This window comes from Tiliqua scincoides, chromosome 6, assembly GCF_035046505.1.
Source record: "Tiliqua scincoides isolate rTilSci1 chromosome 6, rTilSci1.hap2, whole genome shotgun sequence".
Lineage (NCBI taxonomy): Eukaryota > Metazoa > Chordata > Lepidosauria > Squamata > Scincidae > Tiliqua > Tiliqua scincoides.
In genome coordinates this window covers 10,199,005-10,221,538 of record NC_089826.1, presented here as the reverse complement: position 1 = coordinate 10,221,538, position 22,534 = coordinate 10,199,005, and the positions used below count along the sequence as shown (strand labels likewise).

The window sequence follows — 22,534 nt, the reverse complement described above, 5'->3', positions numbered from 1 at the left end:
TAGTGCCAGGTGAGTGCCAGAGCTCCACTGCTTGGCAGTTGTGTGGACTGCCAAGCAGTGCAGAGGTGGGGGGAGGCGTGCCGGGGGGCAGGAGGGAGGTGGAACAGGTGGAGCTTTGCTTCACCAGATCCAGAACCTCTGTGTGAGCCTCACTGCCCAACATGGAGGCTCTTGATTCTGTGCCAACCTTTAGGTTTCCATAAAATTGGGTTCTTTTTATTTGCAGGGCTACTTGGTTTACCTGGGGAAGGGGACGAAAGTCCCCTTCTGTAGAGCTGCTGGCGGTTGCCTGGAGTGTGTTGGATGTGGCGGCAACCATTTTCGGTGCTGCTGTAGTCCCGTGCGCCAGGCAGTTCAGGATTGGGCTGCCAAGGAAAGGATTCAAACATGGGAAGTTAAACCTTTATGAGTCCAGCATTCTAACTACTACACCATACTGGCTTTCAAATTCCTGAAGCAAAGGACTCAATCCATAAAACAGGGAATCAATTCAAAAGTGGGAGGGATTACTTTGTTAAGTAGGGAGAACACTCCATTATGCAGTGAAATCAAACTTTCTTTTTTTATTTTTTTTAAATACATTTTGGCTGAATGTCCTGCCTTTGAATAGCTTCTGTTGAAATCTCTGCCTTTTGCTGGCTATATTTTCTCTCTTTTTTTGTGTATTCAGTAGGGGTTTGAGAAGCCTAGTGGGTTAATGCTAGAGAGTCGCAAGCACAGGTTGGCGAGTCAGAGTATAATCCCACTGGTATTATATTTAGAAAAACAAAAAAGGGTACAGGTTACATCAGGCAGGGACCAAAACTAATTTCAGTGGATCCCTGGAAAACATGGGGAACCTGCGGTGGAGCTGGGGAACAAGAAAAATGTGAAGCCACTTCTCCAGAGCAAAATGGAAATTGCTATTAGGCTCTTAGTGTGGCAGCATGGTGACTGGGGCAATTGACCACCCCACCCTCCCTTAGTTATGCCATTGGATATAATGTAACTTGCACCCTGTATAAGTGTTCTGTAGATGTAATGCTCAAAAGCACTCTTAAGCGAATGGTTGCATCTTTACTAGTCTATCAGGTTTTTACATGATTTTGTTTCTCACTCTTCTTTCCCAAGTGGTCAGTGATGAATCTCATGACAGTCTTTAAAAGCCCCTTCCTTTGGAAAGGTCAGCGTATGCAGATTGAGAAGGGGTTATGTGAGCAGGCAGACAGCAAGGGGACAGTGTCACTCCCAAAGCAACATCCGTTCTGTTCCTGCAATCAGCCATGTTAACCTGTCCCAAGAGACAGCACAGTTTACAGCATGAGATCCTTGTGAGTGCTTTGACTATGGATAACTTCAAATAGAATGATGCAGTATAATAAAATAAGAGCAAATAACTCTTTGCAAAAGCAGTAACTTTTGCGATAAGCAATAAGTCTTTGAACATTAAGCATTTTTTAAGGAATACGTTTCAAGTCTGTTCTTTTCTGATGTGATCACAGCAATTATATATATATATATATATATATATATATATATATATATATATATATATATATATATATAAGAGAATAGAATAACTCACAACAAAAAGTTGCTTTAATACACTTTGGGGAAAATACTCAATGTCTCATGTTGGTGTTTCCCCTGATCAGTCCTTGATCATCTGAACATCCCTGTTAGACATCAGCAGCGTGTTCCTCCTTTGCTCTGTTCTAAGGGTAGTCGGGTGGAACTGATTGTTTCTACAAAGAGAAAGAGATGAAATGCAGATTTACTTAAATAATTCAAAGTCCCACAAGGCAGTATGTGTTCAATGTGAAAATCAGCAGCAAGGAACTCTCAAACAAATGCTCCCTTCTAGACTAGTGGTCATGTTTCCATTTCATAACAATGCACTGCTGTTTAAATGAGATAATTTAAAATACAGAGGTATGGCTGAAAAAAATTGCCTTCAGGTGGGAATGACTGTGCCATGAACCAACATTGTAAGGATTAACTGACAATGACTCCCTTGTCATAAGTCATAGTCAACTTGACTTGACAAAGTCATTAGTCAACTTACTTATGACTCCCAGTTAAAGGCAGAGACCACTCAGCTGATCTACAGCTGCAAGAAGTTGATCAAAAACCCACTGTAGGAGTACACCACAGTGCTGTTTAATTTATAGACCAATAGGATAGGTCCTAGCAACACAATGGTGGATCTCACTATCCGCCATCATAATGCATGGGCTACCATTGCCCGAGCTACTCCAACAGTGGGTTGTTCTCTGCCAACAGTGTAGAAGTTGGTAAGCCTCTATGCCTTATTTATTTACCCTCTATGCCAGCCATTTTCAACCACTGTGCCATGGCACACTGGTGTGCCACAAATGGTCCCTAGGTGTGCTGCAGGAATTTGGGAGAGGGCCATTTATTAGTAGGGCCATTGAGGGATGTGAGCCCCCCACTGGCAACACAGTGTGCCTTGTCAATGGTCAAAAAACTGATGGTGTGCCTTAACCATTTTAGTGCCTTGCAAGTGTGCCATGAGATGAAAAAGACTGAAAATAACTGCTCTATGCCTCTGAAATGCTGCTGTGGCTTAATTGACTCCCTAGACTAATGTGCTCCCCAAATGGATCAATGATACGTTTCCTTAGTTTTATTTTTATGTTTCACTGTTTTATTGTTAAAACTAATGTCTTTAATGCTTTTGTTTGATATTTCTCTTTTTACCTGTTGTGTTACTTGTACTTATGTAATGGAACTTTGTAAGCCGTTTTGGGTGCTTTGGCATGGGAAAGGCAGAACATAAATTCCTCAAAAAAACCAAAACAAATAAATAAGCCCCGTGTCAATAGCAGTGGGCAGCAGATCAGCCACCAGAGAAGATAAGGAGATGGCAGGGGCTGACTGGGCTGGAGTTCAGGCCAGGCCAGAGGTGGGGCAAATTGGAGGCAGAACTCAGCAGTACTGGCATCCGTGAGATCTGGAGACCCTATCCTAGGCCTGACATGCCCTCTTGGACCTAGCAGATTTATACCTGCAAGACAGCTGGCATAAATCTGAGTAGGACCACAGGGGACCAGGGAGCAGCAGAAGAGTAAGTAAAACATTGCCTCTCCTGAGTTGCCTGATCCCCTACTGGCTCATAGCATGCATTGCACTCTGGAACTACACACTGCAGTGCAGGACGACCCTGAATAGGATTGGGCTATTGATCCTAAATTGCCAATGGATCATAAAATGTAGAATAAAATTTTTCTCAATTTTCTGCAGTTCTCAACTTGCAAAAAACTGTTTAGATTCACAGAGGTCTGTCGCCCAAGCCTGGTCCTGACAACTCAGGCGTTCTCAGGACCAAGGGACTCCTCAAGAGTAGGGGAGCAACATGAGTACTCCCTGAATCCAGCCCCCAGGCTGGAGGTCTCCCTGTGAGTAGGGCCTGAGATCTCACAAGATCTCAGGCCAGTCACATGGCTGGAAAGGGTGGGGCCAGCTGGGCTGGGGCTTCATACTGAACCCAGCAGGCAGAGGAAGAGGTTGTTCTTCTTTGGGTCTGGGCTCCTGGAGGATGACCAGAGGAAGTTGCAGCAAGCCCACTAGCCTTAATCAACCTGGGGATTACCTTGGAGGGGTGAAATCTGTCTCTTGTGTGGAGCCTGGTCCCTGGAGGGGCAAGAAGGAGAGAGGGGTGAAGACACCCAAGGAAGGCAGCAGCAATACCCCTGGGCATGGGGTGACCTCTGTGCCCTGCAGTTAAGGGGGTGCAAGGGAATACCTGCTTTTCTGAACCTAGCCAGCCCATGAGACCACAACCCCATCCCCCAGGAGGCCCCCAGGCAGCTATGAGTCTCTTCACAGGACACCAGCAATCCTGCCCCTGGGCAGAGATACCTACCTACCCTTTTTTCTGTGAAATCCTGCTAAGGGAAGCCCTTGACCCACGACTCCTTTCTCAAAGTGACTCAGACTTGGCTGGGGCAACCTTACTTTGTCAGGGCAGTGATAGATAGATAGATAGATAGATAGATAGATAGATAGATAGATAGATAGATAGATAGATAGATAGATAGATAGATACTTTATTAACGGTCATCCGACCAGCTAATCACAAAACAACACAACAAAATACACAAAATTTAAAACCAACATCCCTTTACACATATATAAAATCATAAAATCATCAATTTGCACTCTCAATTTTCTTTCTTATCAACTGTGCAGCATGGCAGAAACGGGCCACCCTGAGCAATATATCAGGATTAACATCAGATAGCAGAAAAGCAAGCTGCTCCTCCACCTGCATCCCCCTTACAGCACCAAAGATCGGGGAAATAAATTTCAATCGCAAATTATCATAATTTGGACATTGCAGAATAATGTGGGCAGTTGTCTCCACCACATTATTATGGCAGGGGCACAGTCTCTCTGAATAAGGACGCCTTGCGTAACGTCCCAAAAGAACTGCTGATAGGAGTGCATTGCACCTGGCTTTAGTAAAAGCAATCCTGAATTTTGGAATAACGATGTTATAGAAATATCTGGCAGGAGAAAGCATAAGAGTTTGATCCCCAAGAAAAACATATGTAGAAAGTCTGGCTCTCGCAGATCTCATTTCAAGATCCACCAACCTCTGATGCAAAATTTCTTTTGCATCTCCCAGGCTCATCATCGTTAAAGACTCAGGGGAAAGATCGCAAAAATTAAAGTAGTCCAGGCACCTCTTTTCCCAGGAGCCTATAAAGGGATCCAAAAAGATCAAATGAGTAAAATTACCCTGTCTCGAGAGAATCTTCAAAAAATAATGCAAGGCATTTAGCCACATCGACATCTCTATACTTGGGGTACCGGATTCCAGCCTAACCACAGTATTCGGCACACATCGGGGGACATACATCAGTTGACGCAAAAATTTGGTCTGGATCACCTCTAAGGACCTGGTGATATGGGGCGATCTCAGAACCATAAAGCAATGTCAGGGCAGTGCTAAAGCTGGATGTGGCCTCTGGGGGCTGGTGAGCATCCTCACTCTGGCCCAACCGACTCCTGAGGAGGTGCAAATGTGCTTCATGGCACATTTGCAACACTCCTGGGCTGGTGCAAGGGACTTGCACTGGCCCATCTCATTTCAGGATTGTACTCCTAGTTCAAAAACTAGTTGTGAGCTAAACTCAGCAGGGATCAAGGTAGTTTACAGCCAAAGCTTTTGTTCCCCTTGGCAATAAGACAGGCTGGCATTTCCACCTCACATCCTTGGTCAAAAGCTTAGCTTTGGTATGGGCCACAGTGCACTGGCAGTATGCTGAAGGTGATAGGCTCATTCCTAAATCAGTATTTGTCTATACACAGGTGGTTGTCACTGACCAGAAGGGGGTCTGTCCACTACAGTATCTCGTTTTAGGGAAACTAATGTGAAAGGGACTTTCAGAAGTGGGAAGAGGAATTCTATGATTCTTTGTTTTCACTGTAAAACTGCCTCATTCCTTCTGATTTTCCATCCTGTCTGTCTAGCAGAGGTACTGCCTGGAATTCATGCTCCCAGACTGAAAAGCCTCCTCCTGCCTATGGTGGGGAAATGGCAGGTCTGAGTCTGTACCATATGCTTTCCCTTTCTAATGGGAAGCAGAGGGTTATGGACAGAATGCCTCTGAGAATACATAGAATGCTCTCCATATGAAAGGCACAATCTTTTTAAAAATCCTATTTTGCAGAAAGTGGGAAATACCAAAAAACAAAGTTGTTGTTGTTGTTGTCGTCGTCGTCGTCATCATCATCATCATCCCCAGTCTATATTGTTCCTTTCTGTATGCAAGTTCATCAACTGGTGAGGATAATAAAATTCTGGCTGTTTAGCCACTATCTGCACATGTTTACAGACTCTATTCCCATATCATGTCCTCCATAGCTAAGCTTTGTTGTTGCAAAATAAAAGGTCCAAGGGTTGGGCTGAGCCCTGGTTTCAACCAGAGCCTTGTCCTCCACCCAACGGCTCCCACATCCTTTATGTCAGCACAGGGCTCTGTCTGTGTCCAGTCATGCTGCAGTCTACCCTGGAATCCACCTGAATTAAACAGATGGAATTAAATTAGACTGCCTATGGAGAGAATGTCAGCTCTGCTGTCTAGAGAGGGGATGAAATGAATGACTAGGCACTTGGCAAAAGCACCTTGCCGTTTGCTGAGTCATTGACCTTGGGCTCTGGTGCAGAAGGCAAAACAGTCTGAAAGGCAAACTGTGGGGAATAATCAGTGAATGAATTTCCCAGCTGGGCAAAAGCAGAGCAGTAGGAGGGTCTTGTGCTTTAGGAACAGACAAGTAGCTGCAGACAAGAAAATGACAGGCAGTTTTGCCAGAGAAAATAGGCAGTGTGAATTCTCAGTTGAAGATGTCAGGCTGATCCATGGGCATCTTACAGCATCAGTGGCGTAGCTAGAGGGGGTGCAAAGCACTAAGTGCAAAGTGAACAGCTCCCACTTGCCGGAACGGCTCTGAAGGGGAGGCAGTGACAATAATGGACCTGCCCCTCAGCGTGCCCTGGGGCAAAGTTCCATGATTGCACCACACTGCCCTCCATGCTTGTTGAGAGCTGTGGTGCCTCGCGCAACATTGGGAGTGACTCAGACAGCATTCTGAGGCTTCCCTATGGTCTTAAACAATGCTTCCTGGAAACTAGAATACTGCTTAAGACCACGTCGGAAGCCTCAGAATGCTTCCCGAAGGGTCCACAACAGTGCATGGATGTGGAACTTGGGGATTTGCCCCCTGCCCCCTTCTAGGCCTGCCACTGGGGGGGAGAGGCCACTTGCGCACTGCGGTGAGGCTTCCTGCAAAACATAGTGCTTTGCACCCCATCTAGCTATGCCACTGTCCAGCACGCTTTGCCTTTTGGCAGAGTCAGGGAATTACTGTTACATTTATGATGGGCCAGAGGTGATTTTTCCAAATCAAAACTATATACCTGGCAGGGGAAAAAAGCAGTTGTCACAAGGGAAGCTTCCAAGTAATCACAAGGAACGTTTCCAATAGCAGCACAGGAACATCTCAGCAAGAGTATTTGGGGGCTGCCAGACAAACTTGCATTTTAGCCTGTCATTCACGGTTAAACTGGAGTTCACCAACATGAAATGCATGGATTGATTTCCACTGCTGTTTCCATTGCTGATGCAGCTTCTGGCCACTACTGGAGGGATTGTTGGGAGCCCACAATTCCCTCTGTAGCCACTAGAGAAAGCAGTGGTGGCGGCAGTGCTGGACTCTGAGGAAGGAGGTAAGCCTCTCCAGTTCTGTGAGCTTCTTTTACCTCCCCCCTCTGAGTCCAGTATTTCTGTCTCCACCACTGCTGCTACCTCTGCTTCCTGTAGTGGCCACAAAGGAGATGTTGGGGTCCCAGTATTCCCTCCATCATCAATTAGAAGTGGAGTGGTGGCAGTACACGATTTGGAAGAGAGGAGTGTTGCAGTGCAATGCTGCTTGGGAAGCACCCAGGGTTTAGAACCTTGGTGCCTGAGGAAGAGTGCTAAAAGCAGAAGCACTCTGAGGGTTTGAAAGTTAGAACTAGAGCAGCAAGGAGTAAGAGCAATGAATGAGAGACAGCAGACATTCATTCATAGGGTTGATGCAGGGAGAGCTAAGCCGGAAGTAGGACGGTATGAGATTGAGAGAGAAGTCCGTCCTCCCGGCTAGCTTCCTGACTTTTATTCATTCTCAAAACACATGATGACACTAGGGAAAATTACTGAAGGTTGCTGAAATCTGCACTGCTAAGAAACCTGCTGGCTCTAGTTTGACCACAATACACATTCCTGAGATATGCGCTTCTTCATAACATCCTTTGTTTACCAGCTACTGGGCAAAGATTCAGCAACTGGCCCACTCTGGTGTGCCTGAGTGGGGGGGCGGCAGCAGGTTTGCCTGCCTACCGGTTGCCATGTTACCAAGGCTAAGCTCAGCGCCTGTGCATTTTCCTACAAGAAGTAAGTCCTCCCCATTCTCCTAGCACATGAGAAGAGGTTGGAGCTGATCTTCATGCAGGTGGGAAGCTGGGGGCGGTGGTGGGTGGGTGTAGGTGATGGGGCAATCCGTGCTGATTCATTGCCTTCTCCAAATCACTGCCGGAGGTGAAGTTTTCACCTTGCCTCATGGATGGGCCAGCCCAGTCAGGATGCTGAGCACCAGCCTTAGAGTCTCTGACAGCCTGTAAATCAAATATTCAGGAAAGAGGGGACCCAATCAGTCCATGCTTTGGTAGGACAAAATTGGTGGAAGCTTCCCAGGCCTCCTTGTTGAATAGCCGAGGCATTCTATAGTGTATATGAAGAACAGTAATAAATAGATTTCTAATAACTGTTTTTTGGGAGGCAAAAAGGAGACATATTTTAAATTGCTGGACTTGCTGAGTTTTGCAATAACGTACTTGCAATATGCAATAATAATATATTATAATACCTGAAAATATGCAATAAAAATATAATAACAATAATATTTATCCTCAAATATACCATCTTGTTTTATGATACAGAAATTTTTTTTTTATTTTTATTTTTTGCAATGAAGGTCCCTTTTGTTCTTTTTTTGTATATTACATTTGATGTGTATAATACAAAGTAATAATACTTTTTAAATATGAAAATGACCATATATGGCTTTCAGGATCAGAAACATGATTGGAGTGGGATCCTGCTTCCTCCTGTCCAAAGGAGAGCAAACAAACAGTGATCCCCTTGTTGCTTGTTTAATAATTTCTCCTATGACTTCAGTTGGCTTGCTGATGGTCATTGATGCCACCTGCAGATTGATGGGATGATGGCTGAGGCTGTATTGGGGGAGGATGTGTGTGGGGGGGGGGGAAGGGCTGCTGCTTGGCATACTGCAATCTCATTATCTTTCTCCTTGCGGGACTAGACGAGATGGTAAACAGGCCTCTCCATGCAAACAAAAGGCTAAGAACAGAAGTGCTGAGACTGCTCAAATCCTTCTAGGCCAGGGGTGCTCACACTTTTTTGGCTCGAGAGCTACTTTGAAACCCAGCAAGGCCCGGAGGTCTACCAGGGGGGAAGGAAGCGTCTGACAGACACCCCCTTTAATGTATGGAGCCCCTGCTGGAGTCTAGTCAGTTTCGTCAGTTTTGTTGCTGCATGCCTGAAGAGCAGCTAAAGTGTCCCTTTCAGTGTCAGTTTAGTGTCAGCTAAATATGTCAGTTTCCTCTAGTCACTAGACGAAACTGACATATTAACAGTTTGGAGAGACAGGGCTCCCCGATCTACTCATTTTGCCTCGCGATCTACCGGTAGATCGCGATCCACCTATTGAGCACCCCTGTTCTAGGCAAAGGAAGGAAAGGGAAGGAAGGCTGGAAATTCCATATCTCATTGTGTCTGGGGAAAGGCAGTGGGGTTTAAGGCTGGCTCAGGTATTGTATGAAATGACAAACAACCATCAGAATCCTCAAATTTAAAGTGACATGTGAAGAAGGGGCTCCGTTACAGCACAATCCTATGGTGTCCTAATAGCCCAGTCCTATTCACTGTGAACACCTCTGGAACAAATGCTCCGGTGGCAGAACACACTTTACAGTGTTGTGAACAATGTTCCGGAAGTGTGTGTGGAGCCATGTGCTTCCAGCAGTGGCAGCAAAAAGAAGCCCTGCTGACATTGGCAAGATGGCAGGGTGGGCGGAATGCAGTGGGGGGGGGGGGTTTGAAGCAGGGTAGGGCTTGGGGTGCATAGGAGGTGGGCATCTGGTGTGAGTCACTTGGGCTGGATGCTATCCCCTCTGGAGCCACCCAGCACACCCCTTTTGTCTCCTTGGACTTGCTCCAGCTAAATAGCTAGGGCAGGACTGAGGAGACCCATTGGTGATCAAGGGGCTTTATGGAGAGGTAAAGGGAAATATTTTCTCTAATTTCTTCCAAGCCTCCTGTCTTCCCCCACCCCACTATAGCATGTAGAGCAGCCTGTTTTGGCTCGGCTGCATATGCCATGGCAGGGGAAAGGATAGCCCATTCCTAACTAAATTCCCAAGTGGCCATGCAATAGTGCTGGTGTAGGCTACACTGCATCCTGTGGGAGGAATGTCAGCTGCTGGAAGTCTCCTCATGGTATGGGGATATTTGTCCCCTTGCCCAAGGGTAAGGCCCAGCTGTATTTCTGGTGCAAGTCCAAGTTGATCTGTGCAGGCGGATAGGCGGATAGGGCCTGGGAAGGGGGATAAGATAAGGTGCATGCTGGCGCCACTGAACATGCCCCTCCTGGGCCCAATTCGCCCACCCTACCCCTGTCGCCCCCCTCCTCCACCCCATATCAATGAAAAAGTGTCACAAGGCTGCTTATGTATGGAGGGGAGAAGAGTGGAGCACATCTGCCAACCTCAGTGAGTACTTAATGTTACAAGCTTTCGAAAAGGATGGGTAGCTGCTCCTTTTAATGACTTCTAGGTTTTACTCCCTTGAGAGGGAAGCGGGAGTGCCATAGATGATGCACCATATGAAATGTTTCTAGGGAGATTATAGAGTTCCTGTTTGACCACTTGCTGGATGAGATAGGCGGTCTCCCATTTATGGATCCTGTTTGATATCTGCGTTGCACAAAAAATAGTTTTTTTGATAGATCTCTTGGGCACTCAGAAGAAACCTAATGCACATTTTACTCATGTCATATACTTCTTTCACCATGTGCATGGCATAAGTGTCTAAATGATTTAAAATACTAGTGAAAGCTTGCTGCCAAAATGTTGATCTCCCTGCTTTGCTTTGCAAAAATACTCATCCAATAACTAGGAAAGCATAATTCATGTATATTTGCTAATTCTAAGTAGTTCAGTGGCAAATCTTCTCTTTTGGGGGACTGAAGAAAGAGTATCAAGAATCTGGAAGAATCGGCTATATTTTGGGGTTCTGCTCATGCTACGATTGTTGTCTAGAAGGTGTTGCTGGATCACATGGAAGGAACCCACACAGTAGCATCTCCAACACCAGGGTTGATTATCCTAGAAACTGGGCATTTGCTGGTGTAGGAAGGAGACAATGAGTGGGGGCTCCACTCCAAGAGTGGTGGAAGAGGGAATGATTTAGGCTTATAAAATTATGTATGGTGTGTGAAGAATGTGGATAGAGAAAAGTTTTTTCTCCATCTCTCACAACTCCAGAACTACAGATTATCCAATGAAACTATTGGCAGGAGATTTAGGATGAACTAAAGGAAGTCTTTTCTTATGCACACAGTGCATAATTAATCTACAAAATTCACAATGTGGTGATGGCCACAAGCCTAGATGATTTTAAAAGAAAATGAGACAAATTCACAGAGTCTATCACTGGTTAGTGGCTGCTAGTCTTGATGTCTACATGCTATCTCCAGGTTAATAGGGAATTTACCTCTGAAATACTGAGGTACGTCTGAAATGTACTGCAGTCTGCTGCTGCCACCAATATCTCCCCCCCCCCCCCCGACACATCCCTGGCTGTTCTCAGTTCCTGCTCCAATCCCCCCTCACTGCTCTGATCTTCTCCTTTCCCGCCCATGACTCGCCCCATCATCTACTTACTGGCTCCAGCAGTTGCTAAGTACTCCAAAGGTGTGTGCTTGTGGTCATCAACCATTTACAAGGGAGGACTTGCTCTCTGTGACTCCTTAGAGCAGGAAAAGAACCAATGATTTGAACCTACAGAGAAACAGGCTAAGAAGTAGGAAGAATTTCCTAACTGTAAGAGCTGTCCAGCACTGGAACAGTCTGTCTTATTCAGTTGTGGGCTCTCTCCTACTGGAGGTTTTAAAAAAAGCCTGGACGGCCATCTATCAGGCATGCTGAGCAGAAGGTTGGCCTAGATGACCTCCACAGTCCCTTTCAGCCCTAACATTCTGTGATACCGTCTGGGGGGGGGGGGAAGAAGTTTTGAATGGACAGTGTAAGAAAGCAAAGAAGCTCCTGGGAAGAAAGGAAGGAACAATACAGACTAAGAACAAATCAATAATTGGAAGGAGCGAGATTAGAAAGAATTATAATGTTATGTTTTAATGCTGTGCTTTAATTATACCATGTATTTAGGTAGTTGTATGCAACAATTGGAGGAATTTACGACACCTGTCTGCTAGTGGTAATTATTCTTTTCTCCCACCAGCATTGTCTAATGAGATTTTATCATCCTTTGAAGGTCAGCCCATAAAACTCTGCTCTTGTAAAGTTTAAGCATAGGGAAAGAATCCTGTTATGGGCTTCAGATTTCCTTAAACCCCCCCCCCCAACTTACAAAGGCAGCACTAGACTCTTGTCCCCCTTGCGTTCAAGGAAGACCTTAGTGACTGTTCTGCAGGTTTGCAAAAAGATTCTGCATTCTGGTGAATTTGGAAAGCTTAGAAGAGAATATCTAGATCTTGCTTTTTGACAAAAATGTCCTCAAAGCAGTTTGCATAGCAGAATAACTAAATAAATGGCCCCCTGTCCCCAAAGGGCTTGCAGAGGAGACAGACAGAGACACTGTGCATGTCTTTGATATTGGGTGAAAGACACTGCCTTGTAGTCCATGCTGGTGCAGACAGATTACGACCACTAATGAGGAGACACTGTCAGCTTTAATGCCATTTAGGATGGGTGACTGGTTGTACATATTGCCTTAGAAAACAATGGTGATGAATTCCAGGCGAGTCCTGGATTTTCAGCCTTTTTTGTTGTTTTGTTTAAGGAATTAATTTCAAATTCACAAGTCATGCGGAATTGTGATAGATTAATAGATATGTGCACACTGAGGATGACTCAGACCTCTGTAGCACTTCAGGTTCTATATGCCATGATCGCCAATAGAGAGGTTGCAGCAAGTTGTCTCTGCACGGAGAGAGAACTCTGCACTGTGTTGGAAATGTCTAGATCGGAGTGGCACGACTGGGACCACTGTCCGGATGCTGTCTCGGGTCCACCAACTTTGTGCTACAAAGAAAGCAAAACAAAAGCCCTTGACATGCTCCTCACACACTGCTGTGAAACCTGGAAGTGCTAGAATTCCAATTTCATTTACAGGGAGTCATGGGAAGCAGCCAGAAAGAGGGTGCTTTTTGTGCTAAGGCTGCAATCCTATCCAGACTTACTTGGGAGTAAGCCCCATTGCTTATAATGGGATTTACTTCTAAGTAGGCATGCATAGGATTGGGTCCCGAGTCTGCTGCTGCTACCCTGCACCTTTGATCCACTTCCTGCTCACTAAAAGTAAGTGGGAAGTGAATCAGAAGGCAGTGAGCCTGCCTCCTGCCCCCTTACCTTTCTCCATCTTCACAGTCCCTTTAAGCAAAATAGGAAGTATGGAATGCGCTGGCTACACAGGTAGGTTCAGTGAGTGGGGGAACGGGGTGTGCGGTGGAGGCCTCATCAGGCTGTTTCAAGTAGTGCTTTTCACTGTGTATCCTATGAGAAATTATTCTGGCACATTCATGTAACCTACGAGCTGTGGAAAGAACCTCAAATGCCTATTATACTCATGCCAAGCTGCACAGATCAAGCCAACTCTGACTGCAAGCAACCAGTGCCAATCTCAAAGCTATATGTGTAATGGAAGATCAGAAGATCTTCAGGTGGTTGATGTGGTGTTGACAGCGATCCCCATGTTTTGCCAGCTGTTTGACAGCTCTGGGAAGGGCAGGGCTGGCTCCACAGCTGTAATCAATCAAGGCTAATGGAGACTCTGATGGACACCTGAGCTTCATTTGACCTTGATGGGACTTTGCATGGACATGGACTAATGAAGTAGCTCACAGCTGAGCTGTATTTTGGATAAAGGGACATACAAGGATAAAAGGTAGCTCCAGAGGGACACCCCCATGGATGGACCAACACACACACACCAGGAGAAGGGGACTGCCAGGACCCTGCTGGAGGACATGAACAGGAGAGGACTACCAGTACCCTGCTGGAGGAGACACTCTGCTGGAGAAGACAGAGGAAAATGGTTGGCAATCTTCAGTCTCGAAAGACTATGGTATAAGCTTACAGCACCTGGTATTCCTAGGTGGTCTCCCATCCAAGTACTAACCAGGCCTGACCCTGCTTAGCTTCCAAGATCAAAAGATCGGGTATGTGCAGGAGAAGACAGAGGAAGGAACTGCCTGAACTGCCTGGAGAAGCCAGGTCCAGTTTGGAGACTGGGGAATCCAGGGTAGTTTTATGATTTCCTGCAGATCAACACAGTCAGCCTGGGATGGATCAAGGTATAACAATCTGCATAGAGAGTCTTTTGCCCTCAATTTGTTGGACCAGCACCCCTTATGGATGGGGGAGTCCTGGAATTCTAGCAGTATTTGATTTTTCAACAAGCAATAGGCAGATTTACCACAATCCAGAAGCCCCAGCTGTTCAGCTTCCCCTGGTTTGTTAGAGTTCAAACCCAGAACTTGAGCAGAGAGGGAAGATAAGGGCGGCTGAATAGCCTTATGGAGTGAGTCCAGCTGGGCTAGAATAGTGTTAAGCTGTTTACATACAAAAAGAACTGTGTTTCCAATATTAATATTGTAATCACCTGGGTCCACCAAGTGAGTCCACCTGGACTCTTAGCTGCTCCTGGATTCCCAGGTGGTGGCTGTGGCTAGGGGGGCCTTTGCTCAGCTTTGGCTGGTGCGCCAGCTGTGGCTGTACTTGGATCGTGCAGACCTGGCCACGGTGATCCATGCCACGGTGACATCGAGGTTAGATTATTGTAACAGGCTCTATGTGGGGCTGCCCTTGAAGACGGTTTGGAAACTGCAACTAGTGCAGAATGCGGCGGCCCGTGTAGTTACTGGAGGTAGGCGGTTTGACTCTGTCTGTCCGCTCCTGCATTGGCTGCCCATTTGTTTCCAGGCCCAATTCAAGGTGCTGGTTTTGACCTTTAAAGCCCTATACTGCACTGGGCCAGGGTGTCTTAGAGATCGCCTACTCCCGTACAATCCAGCTCGTCCTCTTAGGTCATCAGAGACGGCCTTTTTACAAGTGCCGCTACCTAGGGAGGTACGTGGGGCGGCAGCAAGAAATAGGGCCTTCTCAGTAGTGGCACCAACGCTATGGAATTCCCTTCCCCTTGACGTAAGAACTGCTCCCTCTCTTGAAACTTTTCGGCGAGGCCTGAAGACCCTTCTGTTTAGACAAGCCTTCTGAGTTCCCGGCCTTTTTAAACATCTTTTCAACATCTTTTAATATCTTTATAAATACCTGGTTACAGGCCTTATTCTTTTATGATTTGCTGCTCTATGCTCTTTTTACCTGACTACTTTTTTTTATCTGACTGCTGTTTTTATGATATGTTGTTAATATGCTTTTATCTGTTTTTAAGTATGTTTTTTAATTTGTTTTAACCTTGTTGTAAGCTGCCTTGAGTCCTTCCGGGGAGAAAGGCGGGGTAGAAATAAAGTTAATCATCATCAACATTATCACCCAACAAAAAACAGTTGCCAAGACCATTCTCCTGAGATAATGACTACTTGTCCTGTGGGGAGGGAGCCGAAGGGGTGGGTGAAGGAGGGCAGGCTGACGCCCTACCAATATGACTGGAGGGATACTGGTAGTTTCTCTCCACTTCTGTTTTGGAAACATGAAGAGCTTCATATCTGTTGGGAGAAGCAAGATTCATGAGCTCACCAACTGTGTCTGACCATGCTGGGAGGTCCTCCAGACATAGCTGCTTGGCTGACTTGATAGGAGAGTTGCCCTGTCCAGGGGAGTGTCTATGCCTTTTCCTCTTCCCCATTGGAACAGCTTTTTAGAATCCACTGTAATCCAAAGACAAGGGTGCAGACTGGAAACAGCTGGTAGTATTGCTTTGCTCTACCAGGACTCAGAAAGCATCCAGAGGAGGAAAAAGAGTCAATGGATCCAATTGAAGAGAAATATCAGGGCATATAACAGGCGCACAATAGCAGGGATTCTACCAGGTGGCCATCTTGAAACAGTTCTGTACTCAGACATTAGTGCGGAATCTTTGAAAAATCCCATCCGTTTGTGTCTTCAAGGGACATCTTGTTATTATGTTTGTTAAACCTTGGCAAATAAAGTTTTTTTTTAATGTAACAGGAGAGGGATTTAGTAAGTAGCCAGGGTAACTCTTCAGGGTATGCCCTGCCTGCCAATTACAAATGAACACAGCAGAGCAGTGATAGATTGGAAGAAAGAATGCAAGATCAAAAGCGGAAGGGAAGCTTCAAAAGGGAAAACTGAGGTCTGCCGACAGTGACAGCAGGTGGCTGGAGTGAGAACAGAGTGAGATGTGTATCTGTCGGGAAGGTCCTCCCTTGAATTATTTAATGTTGCTGAATTATTCATCTGAAAATGCTGTGAAGAATCAAAGCTGTCTAGTTCATAGTTTGGTTACTGAACCATATCTGGCCTGGACAATAAAACCAGATTGGCCAGATTGCTTCTGCTTAATGGTCCATCTTGTTGAGAGGTCTGCAAACAGTCTCTGGGTCGCCCATCTCATTTTCTTCTATCTAGACCAGCCATTTTCAACCTTTTTCAGCTCACGGCACACTGTCAAGGCACTAAAATTGTCAAGGCACACTCCCAGTTTTTTACTTACATTAAATTACTACGTTACAATTAATTTTTAATTAATAGAATTAATACAATTAAATTACTACATGACAAAGGGCGCAATCCTAACCAGGTCTACTCAGAAATAAGTTCTATTTTGTTCAATGGGGCTTACTCTCAGGAAAGTGTGGTTAGGATTGCAGCCAAAGACTGGGGGGGGGCATTGGGGGGAATGTGCCTGTGGGACTTACTTCTGAGTAGACATGCCTAGGATTGGGCTCTTGGTTGCACTCTTCTTTCTCAAATACAGGAGTAGGCAATTGGCACTTCTCTCTCCTCCTCTCCCCCACTCCACCCCCTCCCACAGGCACATTCCCCCATCTCATAATTGCAGTTAGCAATTACCTCTCCTACTGTTCCTCCCCTCACTTGTCTGCACCTTCCAAAGATCCAGAATCACTTGCTTCACATTCTCCCCCCCCCAATTGCCTGCTCCTGTATTTCAGAAAAAAGTGTGACCAAAAGCCCAATCCTAGACATGTCTACTCAGAAGTAAGTCCCATTATAGTCAATGGGGCTTACTCCCAGGTAAATGAGGATCCGGTTGCAGCCTTAGCTGCTGCTGCTGCTGCTGTGTGAGGGTCAAAGCAGTCACTTCTCCCTCTGCTACCTGCAGCCTGCCTGCGCATCACACCTGAGGCTGCCTCGTGGCACACAGGTCGAAAAACGCTGATCTAGACTCTTGCCTGCTCTCCATTGGTGCCAGTTAAGTTCCGCTTTGCATCTTTTCTAGCTATGCCACTAGCTATGAGACAGGCCTTAGCTTTGGTATCTCTATCAGAGAAACCAAAATCTGAATGGCCTCTTTACTCAGCAGTGCATTCTTATTTCAAAGGTGAAAAACCAGACTCTCCCCCCCCCCCACAATAGGATTCAAATCGAACCGACTGGTGCTTGTCTGGCTGTCAGCAAAGGACAGAATGTCCAGCCCTGTGACAGATCATGCACCTTGATGAAGCACTGCTGTCATCGTTTGGGTAGGAAATGACTCTGATTATGATGATGATTAATACTAATGATAAATGTCCGCCTATTGAGGCCTCATTAGAGAAGTCTTGCCTTCCACATGACTCGAAGTCCCCATCTTCTGCTGCATTATTTAAACACGCTCCCAGAGAAACCTCCTTCTACAGGTTTTGTCTTATTAAATCACGTGTGGGTCTCTTTATAATGGTAACACAGACACAATGCTGCAGATCAGTGGAAGCGCTGCTTCTGTGAGTTGCCATTTTGATCATCAGCCAGCCCTATTGCTGTTTCCAACTCCTTTTGCTCCCTTCCCTTTGGAGGGAGGAACCTAGAATCTGGACTGTAGCACCAAGACTCTGCAGATAAACAGAGGGGCTGCTTCTGTTGGTCAGTAGCTCTACCTCAGCCAGAGCTGGCATCAGAGGTTGGCCAGGTAGAGAACTAGCCGAGGGCTCACATGAATCGGGGAGCCCACCAGACCGGGCCAACCTGTGTATGTCACTTTCTCTCCCACATTTCCTTTCCTGCAAATGTAATCACCTCCTGGTTCTAGAAGGTGGCTATATCTGAATGACAGGTGCAAGGGAGTGGCAACAGGATTTGGATATCTTGTTGTCTTGTTGCTCCCTGAGGCATGGGGGGGCACTGGTTGGCAACCTTCAGACTATGGTATAAGCCTACAGCACCTGGTATTCCCAGGCGGTCTCCCATCCAAGTACTAACCAGGCCTGACCCTGCTTAGCTTCCGAGATCAGACGAGATTGGGCATGTGCAGGGTAACAGGGTAACAGTTGAGATACAGGAAGCTGGACTAGATGGGCCTTTGCCCTAATCCGGCACGGCTCTTATGTTCTTAATCATGGTGTATGACCCTTTAACTTAGAGAAGCAGAGCAGGGAGAACGTCTGCCCCAGTAAACGTATTTTCCACCTAATTTGGTTAAAGTTATTTCATTGCATTACATCGGAATAAGCAATTAGGTAGAATCCTGTCTCCACATTTTCCTTATTATGGTAATGAAAAATAAGAATGAAAAAGTCATATTCAAAACACCCCTTATTTTTGACAATGCTCAGTTTTTGGTGCTCTCACTGTTTGGTACTCTCTATTCTGCTATTCTATTCTGGTAGCTACTACTGTTTTTGTAATGTTTTAATGTATTTTACTGCTTTGATTGGAAGCCACGTTAGTGCCTCCCTGATGGGAAGGGAAAGTGCAGGATGGAAATCTTTTAATGAATGAATAAATAATTTTCATTATTTTATCTCCTTATTTTCTTCAAAAGCATGTATTTTGAGGTCGTGCAGATTTATTTAAATTAATCTTTTTAAAATCAGAATGATGAATCAAATAATGATATAAATTGCTTGCCAGCCCTACTCATAAGGGATAGTGATTACTTCAACCAGGGTTTTCTTTGGAAAAAAAAAAATTGCTAATATTACAGAACATAAATGTTCCTCTCTGTACCGGTCATTAACTTTTATGTTCTTCTAGCAAGTCACAATATCTTCAATGGTCTAATCTCTATATTCTTAATCTCTCCTTTTAGGGAAATTATTCTAGGCTCTTTTCTTCTTATGACGCCCTCCTTTCTTTCCCATTGTGGGGTTTTCACCAGGGGGTGTACAGAATCCCATGCTGTTTTCTAAGGAAATTGTACCTTGGGCTACTTATTTATTATAAGATTTTTATACCACCCTTTATCAGTGTTTCCAGGGAAGGTTACAAAGCCTAATAAGCAACAAAAGCAAATAAAATCAATGTCACAAAAAAAGGCAACAATTTAAAACAGTGATAAAATGACTGTCAAAAGAGCAATAAAACAACTTTAGAATTAAAAAAAAAAGACCTTTATCTAATGCCAGAAAGGCAACATAGCCTTGGGGAGAGAGAGGACTCCACAGCCAAACAGATCCTCTTCTCAGTCACTTTTAGACAGTAGGACACAGACAGGGTGATGTAGGGGAGTGTGGTAAACATATATCGTTGCCTTCTATTCAGTCAGACCATTGGTTCATCCAGGTCAGTTTTACCTACGCTGGCTGGCAGACATCTTCGCAGCAATTTTCAATGGTTTTCTTCTTACAATATATTGACTTATATGGTCTTCTTGATGGTCCTCACCTCTTGTGATGCCACTTTCAGCTTCTGGTTTTCTGCTGGAGAAAGAGGGACAGACAATACTTTACTACAGACAGTTGCCCTAAAACAGAGCCTCAGAACCTGGAAGAGGTTTTCAATGATTTTCCAAATGATTTTTTATATGACACTGTGTTCCAAACCCCCGTGGCACACCTGCGGATCTTTTGGAGCACACCGGTTGAAAATCACTGCTCTAGGGATTAGCAGTGGTCTTTCTTCAGCCAGTGGTGGATCTCCACAGCTCCATGCTCCAGGGCAAAGGTCAACGATGGTGCCCCCCCCGGTGGGATGACGCCCTGTGCACAATCAGCCCCCTTATGCACGGTGACTTGTGTGACTCCAGAACGCACTGGGAAGGCTTACTGAAGCTTCCCTGGGCTCTTAAACTGTGCTTCCAGCAAACCTTAGGCCTAGAGGCATGCGAGGCTCCATGCTACTGTCCTCGGCCTACCTGGAGATGCCAAGTCTTGAACTTGAGCGACTAAGATGATTACTGGGCTGGGGCACCTTCCTTATGAGGAAAGGCTACGGTGTTTGGGCCTCTTCAGCCCAGAAAAGAGGCGCCTGAGGGGGGGTCATGATTGAGACATACAAAATTATGCAGGGGATGGACAGAGTAGATAGGGAGATGCTCTTTACACTCTCACATAACACCAGAACCAGGGGACATCCACTAAAATGGAGTGTTGGGAGAGTTAGAACAGACAAAAGAAATTATTTCTTTACTCAGAGTGTGGTTGGTCTGTGGAACTCCTTGCCGCAGGATGTGGTGATGGCGCCTGGCCTGGATGCCTTTAAAAGGGGACTGGACAAGTTTCTGGAGGAAAAATCCATTATGGGTTACAAGCCATGATGCGTATGTGCAACCTCCTGATTTTAGAAATGGGTTATGTCAGAATGCCAGATGCAAGGGAGGGCACCAGGATGAGGTCTCTGGTTATCTGGTGTGCTCCCTGGGGCATTTGGTGGGCCGCTGTGAGATACAGGAAGCTGGACTAGATGGGCCTATGGTCTGATCCAGTGAGGCTGTTCTTATGTTCTTATGTTCTTATGAACTTCTGCATGCAAAGCAGGTGCTGTACCACTGAACGATCTCCTTCCTCCACAGGTGTTTTTTCAGGAACCCTGGTCCTCACCCTTTGCATTATGCCTAGAAACGGACCAGGAGGCAGTATGGCTCCATAAACTTTAGCAAGACATTGTAAGATGTTCATCAACTTTTTTTTCCTGAACTGTTTGCCTTCAAGTGTGGCACTTTGAGCACAGGTCTTCATGGCACTGTCAGCAGCCGTACCTACACCCCTTCTTCGAGTAGTTAATTTAGAAGCTATCAATGTGTCAGAAAAGTTCAAATTATTCCTTTCAACGCACATTACCTACCTCAGAGGGGTGGTGAGAGGTTTAATTAGTTAATACCCATAAAGTGCTTTGAAGCTGTAAAGTGCTATCTAAATCAGAATTATAATGTTAGAGGAAATTAGAGAAGAAATGTTATTTCTCAGCTTGGGTAGCTTGTTAATGTCACAGGTATTTGCATAGGGAACAGGATTTCCAGCCATAGCTATAATCAGGGCTCTAGATTTGCTTCTTCAGCTAGAGACAGGAAAGGGGGGAGAGAGAGAGCATGACACAATGGTTAGAGTACTGGGCTAGGCACAGGGGGGGATTGAGGCTTAAGTCTCTACCCAGCCATGAAATCCACAGGCAAATCCATCCTATACCTGAAAAATCTGTGTAATATATGATATAGTATACATCAGCGGTTCTCAAACTTTGGACACCAGGACCCATTTTTTAGAATGCGAATCTGTCATGACCAGAAGTGACAATAGCAAGTAGGAAAGTTTTTAACAATCCTAGGATGCGATCCTAGCCACACTTACCCAGGAGTAAAAGCATATACAAAGTAGCCTGTTAAAAGTACAGATGTGTAACTTTTCCACAAATGCAGTTACATATTATAGTAGCACCAAGTCTAGTATATTAAAAATAAAATATTGAAATGAATGGTGACATTCATGGAGAAACCAAAAGTTGTTTTTTTTTTATATAAGCTGTCGGGCTCAGTCTGAGCCTGGCAGAGGCAGTGGGCATCCGTTAATGTCCTCTACTGGGTTCAGAGGACCCTGGGAACAGAGCTCTCGTTGCCTCCAGAGGAGGCATGTGCAGGGTGCCTCATGGACCTGATTTGTGTATGTGAGTCCGTGGATATGGGATCTGTGGTTACAGGAGCCCCTTGTATATAAACATTCTTGATGATGATGATAATGAGAAAATGCTGCTGTTCAAGTACAGTACTTTGAAAATCCAATATCCCTGCAATGGAAAAGCAACATTGAAGGGAGCCTGTTTGTGTTTCACAGAAGTGGTTAGGAAAAATTACTCCCTTACAGAGTGCAGGGGGGAAAGGCCACAAGTCCCTATTCTGCTTTCCTGTCTGAAGTTCATGAAATGTGCTGATGTGGTCTTGATAGCAGTAACTGACCACTGATTTCCACTGTCCTTTTCGTCCTTCTGCCCAGCAACAGCCTGCTTTCGACTGACGTCGCCCTCGGGAGCCTCCTATCCCTTCCAGTCCTGCTCAGAACAGAAGTTTGCTTTGCCTCTGCACTCTGGCTAAAATTGCCCCATGATGCAGGAGGCAGCTGCATTCAGCTTTCTCCTCCACTCCACCCATCTCCTCGCCTCCATGTGCAGCAGTGTTGTCCCTCTTGCCTCCCCCTTGCGGGGCCCCTTCCCTTTTACTGTGGTAATAGTGACATTCAGTGGGATAGGCTGGCAGCAAGCATCAAATAGCCCAAGCCCTGTACTGTGGATTCCTGCTGTTTCTTTCTTACCTTGCATTGGAGCCACTTAAGGCTTGCTAACCACCAGGCTGATTCAAAGAGCATCCTCACAGCTGCATCACGC

At 45.6% G+C, this 22,534-nt stretch overlaps 1 pseudogene; it reads right to left on the bottom strand.

Moving 5' to 3' along the window:
* Positions 1-18,153: 18,153 nt before the first annotated feature.
* Positions 18,154-18,272, bottom strand: LOC136656326 (5S ribosomal RNA; annotated as a pseudogene).
* Between the last annotated feature and the right edge of the window lie 4,262 nt (positions 18,273-22,534).